General features: G+C 40.3%; 2 pseudogenes; one reads left to right on the forward strand and one right to left on the reverse strand.

The window, feature by feature from the left end:
* The first annotated feature begins 4,707 nt into the window (after positions 1-4,707).
* LOC101397762 (S-adenosylmethionine decarboxylase proenzyme-like) lies at positions 4,708-5,684 on the forward strand (annotated as a pseudogene).
* Positions 5,685-17,466: 11,782 nt separating this feature from the next.
* LOC101398013 (non-selective voltage-gated ion channel VDAC3-like) lies at positions 17,467-18,471 on the reverse strand (annotated as a pseudogene).
* Positions 18,472-18,888: the final 417 nt, after the last annotated feature.

An 18,888-nucleotide genomic window follows, 5' to 3' on the forward strand; every position in this document is an offset into this window, starting at 1 on the left:
AAGTCCTTCTGTTTACACAGATGGAATAATGTTTTCACAGGGGAAATAATGCTTCTGTGAGTTTTAGCTAAAGAAATGGTTCCTTAGTCAATCTGCAAACATGGAAGACTGTCCAGTTCAATGGACAACAATGGTACATATTGCTTTCCTTAAGGAGTTTCTGCTCTTGAGCGTTGCTGGCAGATCCACCATTTGAGCCCTCCATCTTTACGTGAACTTTAGTGAGTCAGCAGGTTTATAGAACAAAAGCTACCAATTCATAACACTACTGCTCTGACAAACCGTGAATTTCTAGTTTAAAACCTAGAGTGTCACTTTAAACAGTTTAAGATGACAAGATGAAATATATCACCAAGAAAGCTCCTTTCAAGGTATTTAAATATTAATCACACCCCTGTCTTCCAAGCGTCCTGTTCTCTTTTCGTTCAGTAATCACTCATCTGACTTAATAGAGGAATATATAAGCCAATACTTTTGAAAGTGTGTTTTCTGTTTATTAGAAGAAAACTATAATTTCTTAAAAAATAAAATCCTATATCTGTGAGCGATAATGTGATAAGAAATAGATATATTTGGTCATTCAGAAGACCAAAGTATGTTTCTCAGATATATTTGGTCTTCATCCACAGTTCCTGACTCACAGCTCCCAAAACCCTTGGAATTTCCTGAAGAATAAGAGCAATGGGGATGTCTGTTATTAATATTTGGCCTCTTGTCCTCAGTTCCTGAAAACGCTTCAAGGCCATAAAAGTGAAATGAGTGCGCTTGAAATGCAGTGCCTTCGTTGTAGCAGGTTGTCATTTCTATGTCATTTACATTTCCTGTGGGCGTGGCTTTGGACTCCTTGACAGCAGATATTCTGCATCTGGACATCTTCCACCCGTGACAATACCGTGCCTGGCACTTGATACGTGTTACTTAATTGAACTGACATGGCGCCTCCAACAGAACTGCTCTGTCCCCTAGGTATAATCTTTCTTTCCTCTGGAGGTGCTCCCACAGCTCTCTATAATGTGTCTGGTACATGACTTGTCGTATTCAATTGAGATTACTTGTTTGCGTAACACGCACACACATAGAATTTGCCTAATTCACCTTTATGTTACACAGAGTCCCCCAGCACTATGCCTGGTGGTGGCGGTGAATACTCTACAAATACCTGTAAATGAATAAAAATAGCACTTCGAGTCTCCACTTCTCTTACACTCAGGAAGGCCTGTGGCCTAGAAATCCAGAGTAAAATTAGATTTAGTATTTAATTCATCAATAGTTGTTTCCCGTTCATTCCTACAGCCTGAGCTCCCCTGGTTTTCCTCTCCATTTCGGATCACAACGTAGCTACATCACCAGGTGCTCGAGAGGGAATTAATTGCAGGCCTGGTCCCCATCCCTGTGGCCTCTCTGACCCTCCCACCACCACCCAAGGACCTATTACGTGGTAGGCCCACAACACCCACCAGTATTTTAAGTTCTCTCAGTGATTAGAATGTGTCTACAAAAACCATGGGGAGTGCATGGGACTTGGACCAGACCATTTGTCACCCCATGCCCCTGGGGACAGAACATTGGTAACCTCCCTGGAGTTGGTACATCAGCTCAGCGTGATGTTGAAACTGGTGAGTGGAGCAACATGCAGGCTTCCTCCACTTCTGCTCTTGTCTTTTTCTTCCTCTCAATTGCACCAGGCAAACACCAGCCCAACCCCTGCGTGTGGCCACAGCCCACATCTTAGCCTTCGACGGGCCACAGACCGCCTTGAGAATCTGATGAAAGATACAGATCTTCACCTCATAAACGTTTCCTATGTCTATGGGTTTCCCCCGAGTCCCTAGGTTAAGAGCCTCTGATTGAATAGAAAAGAGTATTAGATTTGGAGTTATAAAGATCTACATTCAAGGCCTGATTCTGCCTCTTACTAGGGTTAAAGAATGATTAAAGAAGACAATTTAGGTGATACAAACTTTAACACTTCATGAAGCGGACAGTCTCCATTCAGAGAACTGCAAAATGGGGTGGAAGGCAGGAAGCTTTTATAGGATAAAGAATAAAGAATAAGGAAGAGAAAAATAGAAAATGCCTGATTGGCTGGGGCCACATTGTCAAGTTTGATTGGGGTGAGAAGGAGCAAGGAAGTAAGCACAGAGCCCAGAGTGGGCTTGGCGTTTGGGGATTGGCTGACTGGATAGACCGCATTTCTGGTCAAGGGGAGCATCTCCAGGGACACAAAGGTTATCTACGTTTTGATTTGCTGATGGTGCACCCTGGGCAGGAGTGGCTCCATCTTGGGCCTAGAAAGTTATTTTAACACTGGTTGTGTGACTGATCTCTCTGAGCCTCAGTTTCCACATCTGAAAATGAAGCATAATTATAGCCAGCACTGCAGGTTGTAAGGGGCCTGCCACATGACAGGTGTTGGTTCTAACTTCCCCATCCAAGCTCCCAGGTGTGTTGTAACCATTTTCAAGTGCCTGGTGCTATCGATTTGGCACATGTAGGCAGCAAAGTGTTGAAGTTTCATTCTAAGTTCAGGTCTTCATGCATTCACCTAAAAACATTTGTTGAGCATTTATGCTAGCCACAGTGGGAGGTGTTAGAGTGTGCAGATACATGTGTGTCTGTGTGTGTGTACACCTGTTCGTGAAGGGTGTACAGAGGGCCAGCAATGACAGCCTCATGACACAAGTGCCATCACTGCACAAATCAGTATCTAGCTGTCCCCAGCCACACCTGGATTAACTGGTGACCCATCGAAAAATAATTGCTGTGTGTTTTTAAAATGGGAGCATTGCCACCATGGTAAATATGTTTATTAGCAAGGTTAAAAACAAAGTTGGTTTGGGGCCAGCTGTGGCATAATGGTTGGGTTCACACGCTCTGTTTCGGGGGCCCAGGTTCATGGGTTTGGATCCCGGGCACAGACCTACACCACTCGTCAGCCATGCTGTCGCAGTGACACACATACAAAATAGAGGAAGATTGGCACAGGTGTTAGCTCAGGCCAAATCTTCCTCAGCAAAAAAAAGTTGTTTTTTGGTAAACCAAGCTGTCTCAATCCCAGAGTCATGACCTTGTCATGTCTCCCTGACGTGTGCTAGTGACACTGTTAGACGATATTTCTTCTCTGAATCCCCGCACCTGGGCATGATAGGGCTTAGTAGGTGTTTAGTGAGTAAACACAGAAATGGTATGCTTGCTCTGTGACTCAGGGGAGGAGAGTGTGTGGGATTATGTTTCTGAAATTCATTTCTCCTTCAAATGACAGATACAGACAAAGACTAATGCCTTCTCTGACATCTTCCTATCAGGAGGAATCAACGTGGATGTTCCTTTCTTTCTTTCTTTCTTTTTTTTGTGAGGAAGATTAGCCCTGAGCTAACATCTGTTGCCAATCCTCCTCTTTTTGCTAAGGAAGATTGGCCCTGGGCTAACATCTGTGCCCATCTTCCTCCACTTTATATGGGACGCTGCCACAGCATGGCTTGACAAGCAGTGTGTCAGTGCACGCCCAGGATCTGAACCTACGGGCCCTGGGCCACCACAGCGGAGCGCACAAACTTAACCACTGTGCCACCGGGCCAGTCCCTGATGTTCCTTTCTTTAACACATATGCATCATAGCGGGTTGCCTCTTCTCCATCATGTGCAGTTCAAAGGTCAACAGAAACAGGTCTTAAGGACAGCGGCTTTTGAAACCCAAGACGGGTGCAGAAGGCCAAGCAGGAACATCTTGTCTTCCACAGTGAGGTGAGGCTTCATTGGGAGCATCACTCCTTAGGAGTAACCACTCCTTCCTAACCACTTCAAGAAGGCGCCCGGGCATATATGCCCATGGCAGTATAGGTTTCCCTGCCTACCTTTTTCACTGAAGATCCCATGTCTAGGACAGATTCAGGCCAGCATTGAAATCTGCCCAATCTTTCTATCTTTTGCCTTCTTGGTTCTTCTGCTACTTCACTAGAGAGTCTAAACACTGGGTCCTCCTCCAGGTTCCTGAGCCTGGAGATGTGACTGGCATTGGCAACGAAGGAGTGAGACAGGTTGTGATAATTCGGGGCCTCCGAGAAACAGCAGCCAAGAATTTGATTAGGTAGCTGGAGAAAGGTAGGATTGCCATCGGACTATAATACAAGTCTGAGTTTGAGAAGGAGAAGAAGGAAGGTGGGGTGGAAGATTTCTTGGCTCCCGTGCAGTCTAAGGAAAGTTCTGCAAGGCCAAAGGGAGTCCTGAGACTAAGTCGCCAGTCAGAGGAGTCCCGTGTCTCCCAGGAAGGGGCCTGTTCCACACTGGAGCAGCCTGTGGGAAGGGTGACCTCAGCAAAGGCAGAGATGGATTTCAGAGCAGAGCACAGCAGCTGGTGCCCTGGCCCAATTATGCCCCCTGAAGTTGGAGGTCTGCGAGGTGTATTCTCATGGCCGCCCTCAGTCCCGTGTCCAGAAGGACTGAGGAACTGTGACTCAAATATACAGCTATGTATTGGGGGAGGGGAGGTTGGTGAGGGAAAAAAAAAAAGAGAGGAAGATTGGCAACAGATGTTAGCGTGAATCTTTCCTGGCAAAAAAATAAAATAAAGTTAATATAAAATTATAGCCAAAAAAAGAGGAATCTGAACTTTAGGAACACAGTGGGAACAATCCGTGGCAGTGGCAGGAGAAGAGATTTAATGTAGTTGATTTTCTTTGGTCGTTGGTCGTTTGCTAGTCTCATCGCGATGGAAGCCACACAGTTTTTTGAAGGGACCGAGAGGCTGCCGGAGGTTTGGTTCTCCAGGCAGCAACCCAACACAAACCAAGGATCTGGGGATCAACGCACCATCCCAGTGGGACATACTTTTGAAGGATGTGCAATGTTCATTTACAAGTGTAACAAAAACTGGCAAGCAGGAAGCTTCTGTACTCACTGAGAGTAGCATGTTTGTCTCCAGGAGACGTTTCATTTTGAAGACATGTGGTACCACCCTCTTGCTGGAAACACTGCTTCCCCTGTTGAAACTTGCTAGGGCTTGTTGTTGGTTTGACTCCATTCAAAGCTTCTTTTGCTCTCAAGAATTTCACGAAGCCTTCTCACCAAGGGTACCCACACCAGAATGTCTAGGAAGAAATAGAGTTTCTTAATGCAATTTTCCCAAATGGAGCAGCATATTGTATGGGACAGGAATTCTGATGGTTGGTACTTCTGTACTTGGTCACAGAGAGTCAGGTAATCAGTCAACGGGATCAAACCCCGGAAATTCTGCTGAGTGAGCTTGACCTAGCAGTTATGGACCATGAAAGATGGTGTGACTGCAAAGGATGTCATTGTGAGAGTGGAATTCGTGATCTGATACCAGGTTCTGTCATTGATGCCACACTGTTCAATACTTGTGGGTATTCAGTGAATGGAAAGAAATCAGAGGGAACTTACTGGACTATTCACATCACTCCAGAACTAGAATTTTTTTGTTAGCTTTGAAACAAACAAATCAGAACCTCCTAGGATGACTTGATCAGAAAAGTTGTGAAAGTCTTCAAGCCAGGAAAATTTGTGACCACTCTGTGTGTAAATCAGAGTTCTAAATGTTGCACAGTGCTTTTTTCACTCCAGAAAACTAACGGTTTGAAACGTCTTGATTGCCAGAATGCTATGTTCAATGATTACGATTTTGTTTTTACCGATTTTGCTAAGAAGCAGCAACAGCAGCAGAGATGATGAAGAAAAATGAAGGAAAAACACAAAAAGAGAACATACATAGAAGAAGGTGGTGGCTGCTTTTGATACTTGGGGTCATGCTTTTCATAACCACCAGCTTGTAGCTGCAGAAAGTGCTAGATGTAATGATATCGTAATCATTTTGAATTGTATGCATTATTATATCAAGGAGTTAGATATCTTGCAGGAATGCCATCTTCAGTGTTTAGGTATCCTATGCCACTCTTGCTGTGAAATCGAAGTGCACGCAGAAAAAACTTTTTACTATATGAAACTTGACAACACTTGTGAAAACAATTCAATTTGGTTTATGTGGTGTAATGTTTCTCCAAGTTTCATCCAAAATTCCCTACAGACAAGGCTTTTGTCCTCGTTAGGTGTTGGCCTCAGCCTAACCATCTGGGACTGTTCTATTAAATTGCTGCCAGGATTTTACATCCAGTTACCTCCACTTTCTAGAATGTATTCTCTACTAATGTTATTGAAACTAATTTGTACTTTATGAGGATGTTTTTTGCAACAGCAATTAAAGGTATTCTTCTACAAGTCAAGTCCTTTTAAGAAAATGATTGTGGTTATCCATTTTTTGTATTACTGTTTTAACATTATGGCTTCCTGCACATCTGTTCCTGTAATTGATTTCGTTCCTCACCAGGGTGTCTCAAGAAAGCGATACACTGTTACACTGTGGGTTTATGCTAATCTTATACCCCAGAGACGGAAGAAGAATGGACCCTGAACTTAATTTTCTTTTAAGGTCAAGGGAGTTTGGTCTCTTTTTATTGGCATGGGCTCTTCCAGGAGATAGTGACAAAAATAAACTTCTTGTGTTTGTTAGCAAGGAAGGTACATAGATTGATATTAGTATATGTTGGCAGAACTGTATGGGAAGTGTGTGCCATTCTGTGCTCCTTAGTAAATGAGATTAGCTTCTTGTGAGTACCATGCCTTCACTAATGTGCTAAGTAGTAGTATCAAAGAATTGTTATCGTTACGTTTATCAGCAAGGAGATTTAAGATAAAGGTTGTATTGGATTCAATAAGTCACGTCAGCTCGGATCATTCACGTTAACTTTTATTTTAGCAGCTATTTCCACTAATGTCGATTAATATACCAAAAACTTTGGTTCAAAGCAGAATCAATGTCTTTGGCATCTTGTGACGTGTGACGGATGTGATGGTGTTCTGACTTCATCTGGTCCTGTTACTGGTGTTTCTTTCACCATGGTTTCATAGGCTCAAGTGAATGACTGCCCATAATGACAACATTTCAGGTTATTCAGACCTACACAGTGAAGCAGAATGCTATCTATAAAACTTAATGCACAAAATTCCAAAATGGTCAATGGGGAATGACTAGAAATACAGGCTTTCAAGAGCTGGCATCTTTTAGATATATTTGCAAATACCGTGAGATTTAAGCAGCTGAGAAAACAGCAAAGTTGACTAAATTTTGTATTTCTTCCTGTCCTCAGGAAATTTTTTTGATCCTTTCTGGAATGATGCAGTGATGTTTTTGCTCCTTCCGTATTTATAAACGAAACACTTTTTTTAGCGTTTCTAAACATAAAATCTACTTAGTTTGAAATCAAGTGATTGGAACACTTTTGGCTTTTATTTTAAGCACATTGTTGATTCAAAGTTTATAGAAGAAGCTTTCAATCAATGGATTAGTTGGATTCTGTAACTGGCACACAGTACCTAACGTTTCAGTGCTGTTTTGAGGACCGATGCTCAAAGTGGATTTTGTTCTTAAACGGTGTCCCAGTAGATTTGATGACATTTGTTGGCTTGAGGTCTGATTTTTTTTCCTAATAGATTTAAGATTTCTATAGAACGTTGAAAAACTGCACAAATTTATGTGAAACAAAGCCTAGGAAAATAAAAACTGTAGATTGACTATTAATCTAAATTAATCTTAGTATGTATCATAGAGGAGGGAAAATTTTGGTTCCATAATTTCTCTCTTCATTGTGTTGAACTTAAACCAGTTGAAATGTATTTCTATATCACAATTTAGGCTTCAATAAAAGTTTGCTTAGTCCATTGCCTAGTGACAAGACAAAAACCCCAGATAATTTCAGTATATATGACACAACCACCTTTTAAATAGGCAAAGCAAATATTATTTTTATTTTGCAGATGAGGAGACAAAACTCAGAGAGATGGAGTAGAAAGGTGGATTTGCTGTGAATTTAATGAAGCTTTATCTTCAGAGCTCCTCATTAGCACTGACACCTTCTTCCAAGGCCCTACGAGGGGCCCAGAATCATGGTCACGTGGTCATATGTTGTGTAAATTTTCAGAGGTAGGATATCTTGCAATTGGTTAAGCTTACGGTACTTTTTTTTCATCATTATATTTCCATTTCTGTGTAGACTACATCATGTTCACCACCCAAAGATGTTACCATCCCTCACTGTACACATGTACTGTACTTTTTAACCCCAAACTGACTCTCTCCCACACTTCCCAATTTCTGGTCATGTTAGCACACTTCTCAAATTCTCCTAAATTTGTCTCCTTGGGCTTTCCTTTTCCTTTGTCCCTTACCTCAGTCATCAAGTCCTGTGGACTCATCTTGGCCATGTTTGTAAATTCATTCCTACCTGGTCTCTCCTTATCCCAAGAATCCCAAGCCATCCCATTACATGTCTCCAGGGAATAGTCTGTTAGCTGTTTTGTCTTCCTTAAACACATTGTTTAACACATTGTTTCAGTTACATTGGTAATAATAGTATCATACATTAAATGCTTACTATATCAAGTGTTTTAGTAGAAGCTTTAAACACATTACCTCATTTAACTCTTTCAACCCTATAAATTAATGCTACTGTTACACACATTCTACAGATGAGGAAACTAAATCTCAGCAAGTTTATGTTTCTCAGAGTCATACAGCTAACACAGAATATGGCGTTGAACTCACATCTTGCCTAACTCCAAAGTTTGTCATGCTATGTATGCACTAAAAAATCTACAAGAGTCTCCTGTTACTTATCAGGTCAAATCTAGCATCCTTGTTCAACATCCAGTGTCTCCATAATCTAGCTTCCTCCATCTGCCTAGGTTACTGCCTTCTACTCTCCAGAGTGGTATCCTTCTTCTTAATTGCCCCCGCCTTCCTATGTAGTGGGTGGAGCACAGACATTGAATTATGATTCTGACATTTAATGCTTCTCTAAATTTGAGTTCTCTTATTTGTAAAATACCCACCTCATAATCCCAGGATTGCTGTAAATTGGATTAGATATTACAAATGGAAATGGCCTGGCATGATGCAAGGCACGTAATAGGTGCATAATAAATAGACTCTGCTGTGACTGTTACTATTATTTCTGCCTCTGTGCCTTTGTTCATGATATTTCCCATGTATGAAATGCTTGTCGTTCCTATTGCTCTAGCCTAACAGTTCTTGAAGGCCAAATCCCGTCTTTATTAAACCTTCCCCTTTATTCCAGCACACATTGATCTCTCCCCTCTACAATTATGAATGCACTTTTTATAATGACTAGATGACTGGTATTATATACTACCTTATTCTGAAATGGTTTCATGTAAATAAATCTCACACATTACTTGTGAACTCACTTGTATTTCTTCTGTTCTCATCTTTCTGTTCTCATCTCAAAGCTCCTGGCAATGTGCACCAGAGTGATTTGTTAATTGACTGATGGGGAAATTTAAACATTACGAGAAGTTTGAGAGAAAAAAGAACAAATTGGATATTATCTTGTTTGATTTGATTTAGCAACCAATGGTTTCTGGTAGGTTATCCTGCAAGAGGCCTGAACCAGGAGGGGAGGTTCAGAAAAATAGTTGGTGCCAACTGCGGTACAGGGAAAGAGAACAGTAGATCTCTGTATTATTGAGCACTTACTTTAAAATTCTTTCTCTTAAAGAAGAGATAGATCCAAGAGGAAATGACTTGAGATCCATTTTCAGGGAACGGTACTGAAAGAGACACAAATGGTGTCTCTTGGTTGGGTGAAGATGTAGCGGGCTGGAAATAATGCAGAGGGTATCCAGGGCATTCACGTTTGCAAATGACATAGAAAAAACAGGAAGCACATTTAAACAGAAAAACAGGAGGTTACATTAAAGAAGTGAGATTGTGGCTGATGCAAGAGTAAAAGGAAAAGCCTTACATGAACTCAGACCCAGGAAATTGGGTCATGGAAAGCCAGAAGCATTGCTTAACTAGCTACTAATGAAGGAAATTAGATAAACATACTATTTTGAAAGAAACCAGATTATGTTTATGAATGATCTGAAAGAAGTGTAAAGGGCCGGATAGGGATGCTTTCTTTTGGTTGCTGAGATTGAGTCACACCAAAGAGCCCATTTTGCTGTATTCATGAATTGCCAAAATAGGGAGAGCTCTTGATAGGCTTATGAACTCTGATGGGTGGGACTGGCCACTGTAGATGGACAAAAGTAAATTGAAAGGAGAGTATGTATCCATGGCTTTCAACCTCCTTCTTATTCTGCTCAGGGGATGTCGATTATATTACCTACAGTGAAGGCGGAGTAAGCGGTAGGAGTGTCATCCATCGCTTGTAGGGCACCATCTTTGACCACTTGTGCAACAAGGCTACTTACTCTAAAGACCCTGCAAGTCTCTAACTTGTTCAACTTAAAGTATAAGAGGAATGTATTAGCCAGGTCTGCTAACTGCTATATCAAACAATCCCAGAACTCTAATGGCTCACCTCATAGTCCCATCAGGTGTCACAGGTGGCCTTCCACATAATAATTCAGGGACACAGCTCCTCTCATGCAGTTCTGCCATCTTCAACACCAGGTTTCAAGATCATCCAATTAGCAATTGGGGGAAGTGAAAAGAGAACTCGCTTAGCCCCTAAGTGGCAGTATCACTTCCACTATATTCCATTCTTGTATGGCCTCACCTAGATGCAACGGTGACTGGGAAATTAATTTGACTGTGTTCCTAGGAGGGTGTTATAGGCTTGGTGAGTCGATCTCTGTGGAGGAAACTACAGGAGTGGGTTGGATAAAAAAAAAAATCCAGGCAATGATTAATATTCTTCTACCAATCAACATGCCTATAAACATGGAATGATTTAACTTTCTGTTTCAAACAGATGTTTTGGGTTGTGTTGACCCAAAAAGCATATGAGATCCATATGAATGGATCCATAAAAGCGTTTGAGTAAATGACGATTGTGAAAATTTATTTGTTGAATGTATGCTTTACTAAGTTAATGAAGCTTCTATAGTGATACGGTGGGAGCTAATTCTGCCCCACCAAGAAATAAAGAAATAAAAGGAAATCCAACAAGCAGAAATGAGAAAGGAACTATGAAAATTAATCATTTAGCCACCAATTACAGCATATACTGAGCGACAAAAAATACAGAACATTGAAATAGTTGAACTCCAGTGACTTCAAAGCTCCATAACGGCATCAAGGTGACATTCCATCTTAAAGGTTTATTGTCATTGTTTTAGGTCTCCAAACCACTTTCAGATTGAAGGAAATTATCAAGCTTTTCCTGCAAGTAGCCTACGTACAAAGTTGAGGTGTTTTACAGAACTTTTAAGGGTAGATTTGAGATTTTAAAAAAAGACCATTAAGATTTAGCTTACGTAGATAGAAAAGGTCATTCTCAAGCAATTGCACGAGGGATATGAGTTGGAAATAAAGACTAGAGCTTTTTATCCACGGTGGAGAAAATTTTCAGAATCTCCTCCTGGAAGACAGGCAGACTTACTTGAAGACATTAGCCTGATAACCATGTTTTTTCCCTCAGAGTCCTCAGGTAAGAGAAAAGATGTCTCAGCTCTAAATTCACAGAGTTTTATGGTAGAAAGATGTCATCAAATTAATGCCCATCTTAACTAGAAGGAGGTAAAGTCTCCAAGCAGTAAAATGATTTGCCCAAGGTCACAGGTGGAATGGATAGTCCAATTCTATTCCATAAAGAGACACTAGCAATCCTGTGGTTGTATTGAAATTGAAGCTACTTGGACGCAAAATATCATAGGTCCTTCGACAAAATGGGTGGTGGGAAGTAAAAAAGAAGGAGGGCCCAAGTTTCTGAAGCAGTGGGTAAAGAACGTCTGTAAATTAGGTGGGCAAGGCCTGGGACTGGGGGACACAGGCAGCCTTCCAGTGCTCAGGAGCCAAGATGACGAGGCACTGTTCCCTGAAGTCTGTCTGTTTACAGCAGGAAATGACACTGTGGGTCAGCTCAAGCCCTAGAGGTGAAGCCAGGCTGGGTGCTAAGGCCACTGACAACTGAACTGAGATTCAGAATCAGGCCGGACCCCCATGACCTGGAGACTCAACAGGGCAACAGATCAGACCTAAGGAGGGACTGCCCAGCTAGAGATGAGCAAAGGGAGAGAGAGATGATTCTGGAAGCTGCCGGATCTGACAGAAAGCAAGGTCCCTCGGAGAGTCACCTGGGCCAAGCAATTGTGGCCAGATCACAGTCTGGTCTAGGCTGGTGGCCCTTTCTTGATCCCCACTAAGTATGTGAGGCAGGGTGAAGAGACTCACGTTTTGCATCTGTGGCATCCAGGACTGGCTCTGGGGCTGGTAGTATGAGTGAATGTCACTGGGACTTGATTAGGAGGCCAAGGCCCCTGGAAGCAGTACAGATTAAGTGGAAATGTGGCGGATTAAGTGGAAATGAACAGACCCAGCAGCTCTGTGTCTCCCAAAGGTCCTAGAATGGTCCTCTCAAAACCTGGAATCTCAACTCAGCTTTGTCTCTTATTGGTTGCTTGACCCCGGCCAAATTGTATATCTAGGTTGCAGCTTCTTCCTTTTAAAGGGGGAAATAACATAACTGATAAATAGGGACACTGAATCTCAGTCAGCTTGTGATTTGCAAAAGTTCGGTCTTTGAGAAAATGGTTAGGTTGCTGGAAGGTGAGAGGGGCTGAGGCACATGGAAGTGCTCTCAGAGCTGGACAGTGCTGGGCAAGTGGGGGTGGAGAGGGGATGTACAAATGAGGCCGCTGGGGGCTTTTTACATTGCAAAGCCCTGAGATGATTCTCAGTTTTGCTCTGTCATAAGAGGAGCCAAAAATTAGCAACCATTTCTTGGTGGAGAGGTGCTGAGCCAGTAAGTCTACTAACGTCTGCCTGATATTTTCAGATCAGCTCTGAGTCTCTAGAAGACGTTTAATGGCCTATTGTAAGTAGAGAGAGGGCCAAAACACTTATGCAAAAGTTATTGCAGGACTATTTTTAAAGCAATAAAATCCTGACACCAGAAAAGCTAAGCTCTTAATCTTTTTGAACATTGATATAAACTACCATCAGAATGGGATAGAGTGAGCAGGATTAACAGAGTAACTGCAGTCTGGATGCTTCTGGAAGCCACAAAGCCCAAAACATAATAGGAAGAAGGATGGTAGACTGAACAGATACCACAGGTCTCTCTCATTCCTGAATTTCTGATTCTCTCTCACCCCCTCATCCATCATCATCAGACCCGTTCCTCTCTGTGTTGATGGGGTATGAGTTTACACCAAGGGAGAAAGTCCATCTCAAGCCAATATTGCTTTTCATAATTGTTTCCCTCCTTCCACTTATGTTTTTTCCCAAATATAAAAATAGAATACTCATTGAAAAGGATTTAGAAAACATAGAAAGAGTCAAAAAGGAAAGAATTTCTTATAATCTCAATATCTGTTACCCTTGCACTAGAGTAAGGGGCCATTTGTCTTGTTTACCAAACTCTATCCTCAGAATCTAGAAGAGTAACTGACACACAGTAGGCATTCAATACACCTTTTTTGTACAAATCAATCCATATTTTTTGAATGAATCAGTCAATATCCAGAGATGTCTTAATATCTGATTATACATTAGCCTATTTTTCAAAGCATGTATTTTTATCAACTTGTGTATTTTCAATTGTGGTAAAATATACCTAACATAATTTATCACTTTAACCAATTTTAAGTCTACAATTCAGTGGCATTAGGTACATTCACGATGTTGTGCAACTGTCACCACTATCCATTTCCAGAACTTTTTCATCATCTCAAACTGAAACTCTGTACCCGTTAAGCAATAACTCCCCATCATTCCTCCTCCATCTTCTGATAACCTCTATTCTACTTTCTGTTTCTGTCAATTTACATGTTCAAGGTCCTCATATAAATGGAATCATACAGTATTTGTCCCTTTGTGTCTGGTTTATTTCACTTGGCATAATATTTTCAATGTTCATCCATGTTGTAGCATGTTTCAGAATTTCATTTCTTTTTAAGGCAGAATACTATTCCATTGTGTGTATATACCACATTTTGTTTATTCATCTAGTGATGGACATTTGAGTTTTTCCAGTATTTACAGTTTTGCATCTCTTTTTTTTCACTTTGTAATATCTCATGAGCATTCTCTATTTTGTTTTATATTTCTTATTATATATAATATATATTATAAATATATTTACATATATTATAACTACATAATAAATACAATTATAATTATTATGTATATTTACCCATTTTATTGTTTTATTTTTTTGTGACACATTTTATCTGACTGAGCAACAGCTTCCCTAAAGGTGTACAATAGGTTATGTTTGAACATTTATGTTATCTCAGACTTTTGCCATGGCAAGTAAGGCTGCAACACCCTTCGACAGAAGGCTTTGTCCAAGTGTGTGACTGATATTCTTGTTTTCTAAGGCTAGATTCCTAGAAGGTGAATTACCCTGATGATCATGTTATCTCAACTACTCTTGTTGTTTTCTTTCCAATTTTCTTGTTAAATGGCTTTCCAGAAAGGTGCGTGGTGCTTCCAGTTGTGCGGGAGAAAGTTTATTATATCCTCTCCAGCACTGAGCGCTGTCCTCTGAAATGTCCTTGCCAATTTGATTGATGAGAATGGTATCTTGTTGACTTTGCATTTGATGGTTACTTAGTGTTGCTCAGACATATCCTCTAACATCTCTATGTTTCTTCACAGCAGCTCTTGTGACACCAGCAGTAGAGGAATCAGTGACAATGGGGGTAAGGGGGATGGGCAGGCTGAAAGGTGACGGAGCAGGTGGAGGGTGGGAGGTGGGGACTAGCTAGCTGTATGTGTGATTATGTGGGGCTCTGATAAGTTAGAGTCCCCCTGCATTTATAATGTACTGGGTGCCTACTAACCTCAGCCCTCTGCTATAGTCACTGTCATTACAAGCTGAATCCTTCTCTCGGTCTCTAGGGCTCACAGGCTGACTGCAGCTCATCTACAGATTCAAATAATTTTTATACAGTTCCTTTAGCTTACCACCAATAGGTGTTATTATTTTCTTTTTGCAGATGAGAGAATCAAGACTCAAATAGATTAAGGAACTTGTCAAGGAAACTCAAGTGGTAAGTAGTAAATCCAAGATTTGAGCTATCTGACTATAAAGCTATGCCTTTTCTACTACAGCCACTTATAAAAAGCTTCACATACTTGAAAAGTACTGTTAATTTGCACCAGGTATATAGAAAAGAATATTTATTTCTTTCACTTTACTTGGGGGTATCTCTTTTATAGCATCTTTTATATCAATCAATGAAGTGCCCAAGTGAATTGATAAGTGTTGGAATTTGCTATGTTTAATCTTTTAATGTTAAGAGCACGGTGGAAGGCAGCAAGAACACCAGCATCGAATCCTGGCTCTGCTGCTTGCTGTTTGCTAGTTTTTACATTGAGCAGGTCCCTTTACCTCCCCAAGCCTTGGTGATAAACAACGTCTTAGTTCACAGAGTTGTGAAGATTAAATGAGACAATATACGTAACTGAATCCAGCAAAGTATCTGGCATGCATTGTGACCAATAAAAGTTTTTCAAGGCCATGGTGAGATGGCATTTGGCAAAAGGAAACGAATTGGGGACAATTCAGGGGAAAGGGAAACAATGCATTTAATGCTAGTCTACATCTGTAAGGAAAAGGAAGGTTTATTTTTCTTTAACCTTTTATTGAAGTATGACGCAAATACAGATGAGTGAGCATATCATCATTGTACGGCTCAATGAATTATCCCAAGCAATCAAACTCATGTAATCACCTCCCAGAACAAGGAATGGAACATTCCCAGCAACGTGGAAGCCCCCTTTGTTTCTCCTCCCAATCATTTTCCTCTCATTCCTTCCCAACTGTAACCACTTTCTTGATGTTTAACACCAACGGATAGAGTTTTGCCCATTTTATATAAATGAAACTTGACCCCTACCTCATACCACACAAAAAACATAAAGCATCTAAAAGAACATGGATGACTCTCACAAGCATAATTTTCAGTGGAAAAAAAAGTCATTCAGAGAAGAATATCATTTACATAATATTGAGTCTTTTGAGTAACAGAAATTCTTAATATTAATGTAGCCATATTTGTCAATCTTTTCCTTTACAGTAATGCTTTGTGTCTTGTTTAAGAAAGACTTCCCTACCTCAAGATCATGAAAACATTATCCTGTTCTTTTAGATGTTTTATAGGTGGTGTGAGGTAGGGGTTGTTTCATTTTTTTCGCTATATAGATAGCCAATTGACTTAGTATATTTATTAAAAAGATTTTCCTTTTCCCTCTGCAGTGGCATTTCAGACAGGAATCAAATGTCCATGTATGTGCTGGAGTGTTTCTGGATTTTCCATTCTGTTTCATTGGTCATTTGACTGTTCTTACACCAATACCACATTGTCCTAATTATGGTATTTTTATAAGTTTTCACATCTAGTAGGGTAACTCCTGTTTGTGGCCCTTTGAATTTCCCTATAAACTTTAGATTCACCTTGTCAATTACTACAAAAAGTAAACTGAGGACTGTTTTGAGTCTATAGATCATTCCTAGAGGTTGACATATTCTACATTACAATAGAGAATCTGCTAATCTGTGAACATAACATAACCTTTCACTTATTATGGTTTTTAATTTCTTTCAATAATATTTTACAGTTTTCGTTCTAGAGGTCTTGCACATCTTTTGTTAGGTTTGTTTCTGCATATTTGATAGTTTTTCGTATTATTATAAATGGCATATTTTTAAATTTTTATTTTTTGCTTGTTTTGGGGATAGAAAGATAGAATTGATTTTGTGTATTGGTATATCCAGCAACCTTGCTAACTAAACTCACTAATTAAGATTAATAATTTATCTGTAGATTCTTCTGGATAGTCTGTGTACATCACCAAATTGCCTGTGAATAGGTGCAGTTTTAGTCCTTGTGTTCATATTCTTATACTTGTTTTTTTATCTTCCTTATCAAATTGGCTAGAACATTCTTGTCTCATTCCCAATTCCAGAAGGAAAGTTTTCAACATTTAATCATGTTTGTGTCCATTTTTTATAGGTGCGTTTTATCAGATTCAAGCAGTTCTATTTATATTTGCTAAAAGTTCTAATCATGAATATGCATCGAGTTTTGTCAAATTCTTTTTCAGCATTTATCTAGAAGGTAATATGATGTTTTCCCCTTTATTGAGTTAATGTGGCCTATTTCATTTTTTACTCACGTCAAACCATTTTTTCCGTTGTTCCAAAAGTGATGGTTCATTTTATTTTACTCTGATGCAAAACCAAAGATTCTCCTGCAGCACAGAGACGGATATATTAAAAGGTCACAAAAAGTGCTGTGGGACTTGCAGGATGTGATGCGCAAACTGGAGGATTAGGTCATTTCCTTTATAACGTGACCCTCCATTGTCGCTGAGAAACACGTGTAAAATATGACTGCAGAACTGAACTGAAACGTGGCACAAACACGACAACTTCCGGGCATGCCTTCAAGTCCCTCCTAAGGGAGGGACTTGCGATCTCTAGACTTCAGCATAGGGAGGATTACAAGTTTTTTGAAGAATAAAATGTTCACAGTTTTGAAATTTCACAGAAGAACTTGAAGGCCAAATCATAGTGAGTTCATTTCTCTTCACCTCCAGGGACAAATCTAATGCTTTACTCAAAACCACATTAAGCTTCACATTCAATCTCAACCCGACCTTGTGACTTCCTGCGTTCAGGTTCTTTCCATTGGTTAAAGCTCATAGGGTCAGTTTGACTCTTGGTCGAAGGTCTGAGTATAACCCTGTCCAATCAGGTTGGCATTATTTACTTTGGCAGATAGAGAAGTTCTACAAACCAGCTTGTACTTAGCAGTGATGTCAAAATGGGTGTTGTTACTGCCAGCTGTCTAAGCAAGGTTTATTAACACTTCAATTTTCTAATTAATCTTCTTGTAAGCGGAACCTCCACATTCAGTGCCATCCTTCACATGAATGTGCAGCTGGAAGTCTGCAGCCTTGTGACCCAAGGCAAAATTACTCTGTGACAATTTGGATTTGGCTGTGTCAAAACTCATCTGATAGCCAGGAGGCCAACCTTCAAAGGCCAACAAAACCCAGCCACAGATGGTTGGTCCAGAAAAATCTATATCAACATTACTGCCAAGACTGAAACAATCCGGTTTATAGGAGGCCTTCAATTTCCCACTCTAGTTTCCTGTGTGTTGGTACAAATATAGTGTCAAGGGTCTGTTCCAACCCTTCAGCCGACTTATTCTCCAAAGTGATTTCTGTCCCAAGATAGATGGAATGTCTGCATTCCATTTTTGGGTGAATGTGTTCATAGTTATAGATCTTATATTTGGTCTCTAGGTTGCCTGATACTTTCCCTGTATCAATGTAAGTATAACCATAAGTAGAAAATTCCGCTTCACTACAAGACTTGGTTCTCAGATCTATTCTGACTATACTAAACCCACATCCTCTGTTGAAGACATCCTTGGTCGCCTTTCCTAGGTCACAGTAAGTTGGTGTGGTACACATCTCCAATTAGAGGGCCTGTTTCCATTCTGCCAGAGCAACCTAAATGCTAAACCATTTTTGTATTCTTGACATGGCCCAATTTGGTCACAATGTATTCACCAGACATTGCTGGTTTTGCTTTGCTAATAGTTAGTTTAAGTTTGTTTTTTTTTTTACATTAATGTAAAACATTATGTTATAGTAGCCTGCCATTGTCGTCTCTTACAGTGTTCTTGTTTGGTTTTGGTATCAAGGTAACACTGGCCTCAGAAAACAAGATGGGAAGTGTTCTTACTTTTTCCATTCTCTGGAAAAGTTTTTGTACAATTGGCATTATTTCTTTCTTAAATATTTGGTAAAACTCACCAGTGCAGTCGTATGGATCTGGAGTTTTCTTTATGGGAAGTTTAAAATTATGCATTCTATTTCTTTGATTGT

The sequence above is a fragment of the Ceratotherium simum genome, chromosome 28, assembly GCF_057802395.1.
Source record: "Ceratotherium simum simum isolate JZ-2026a chromosome 28, ASM5780239v1, whole genome shotgun sequence".
In the NCBI taxonomy this organism is placed as follows: Eukaryota; Metazoa; Chordata; class Mammalia; order Perissodactyla; family Rhinocerotidae; genus Ceratotherium; species Ceratotherium simum.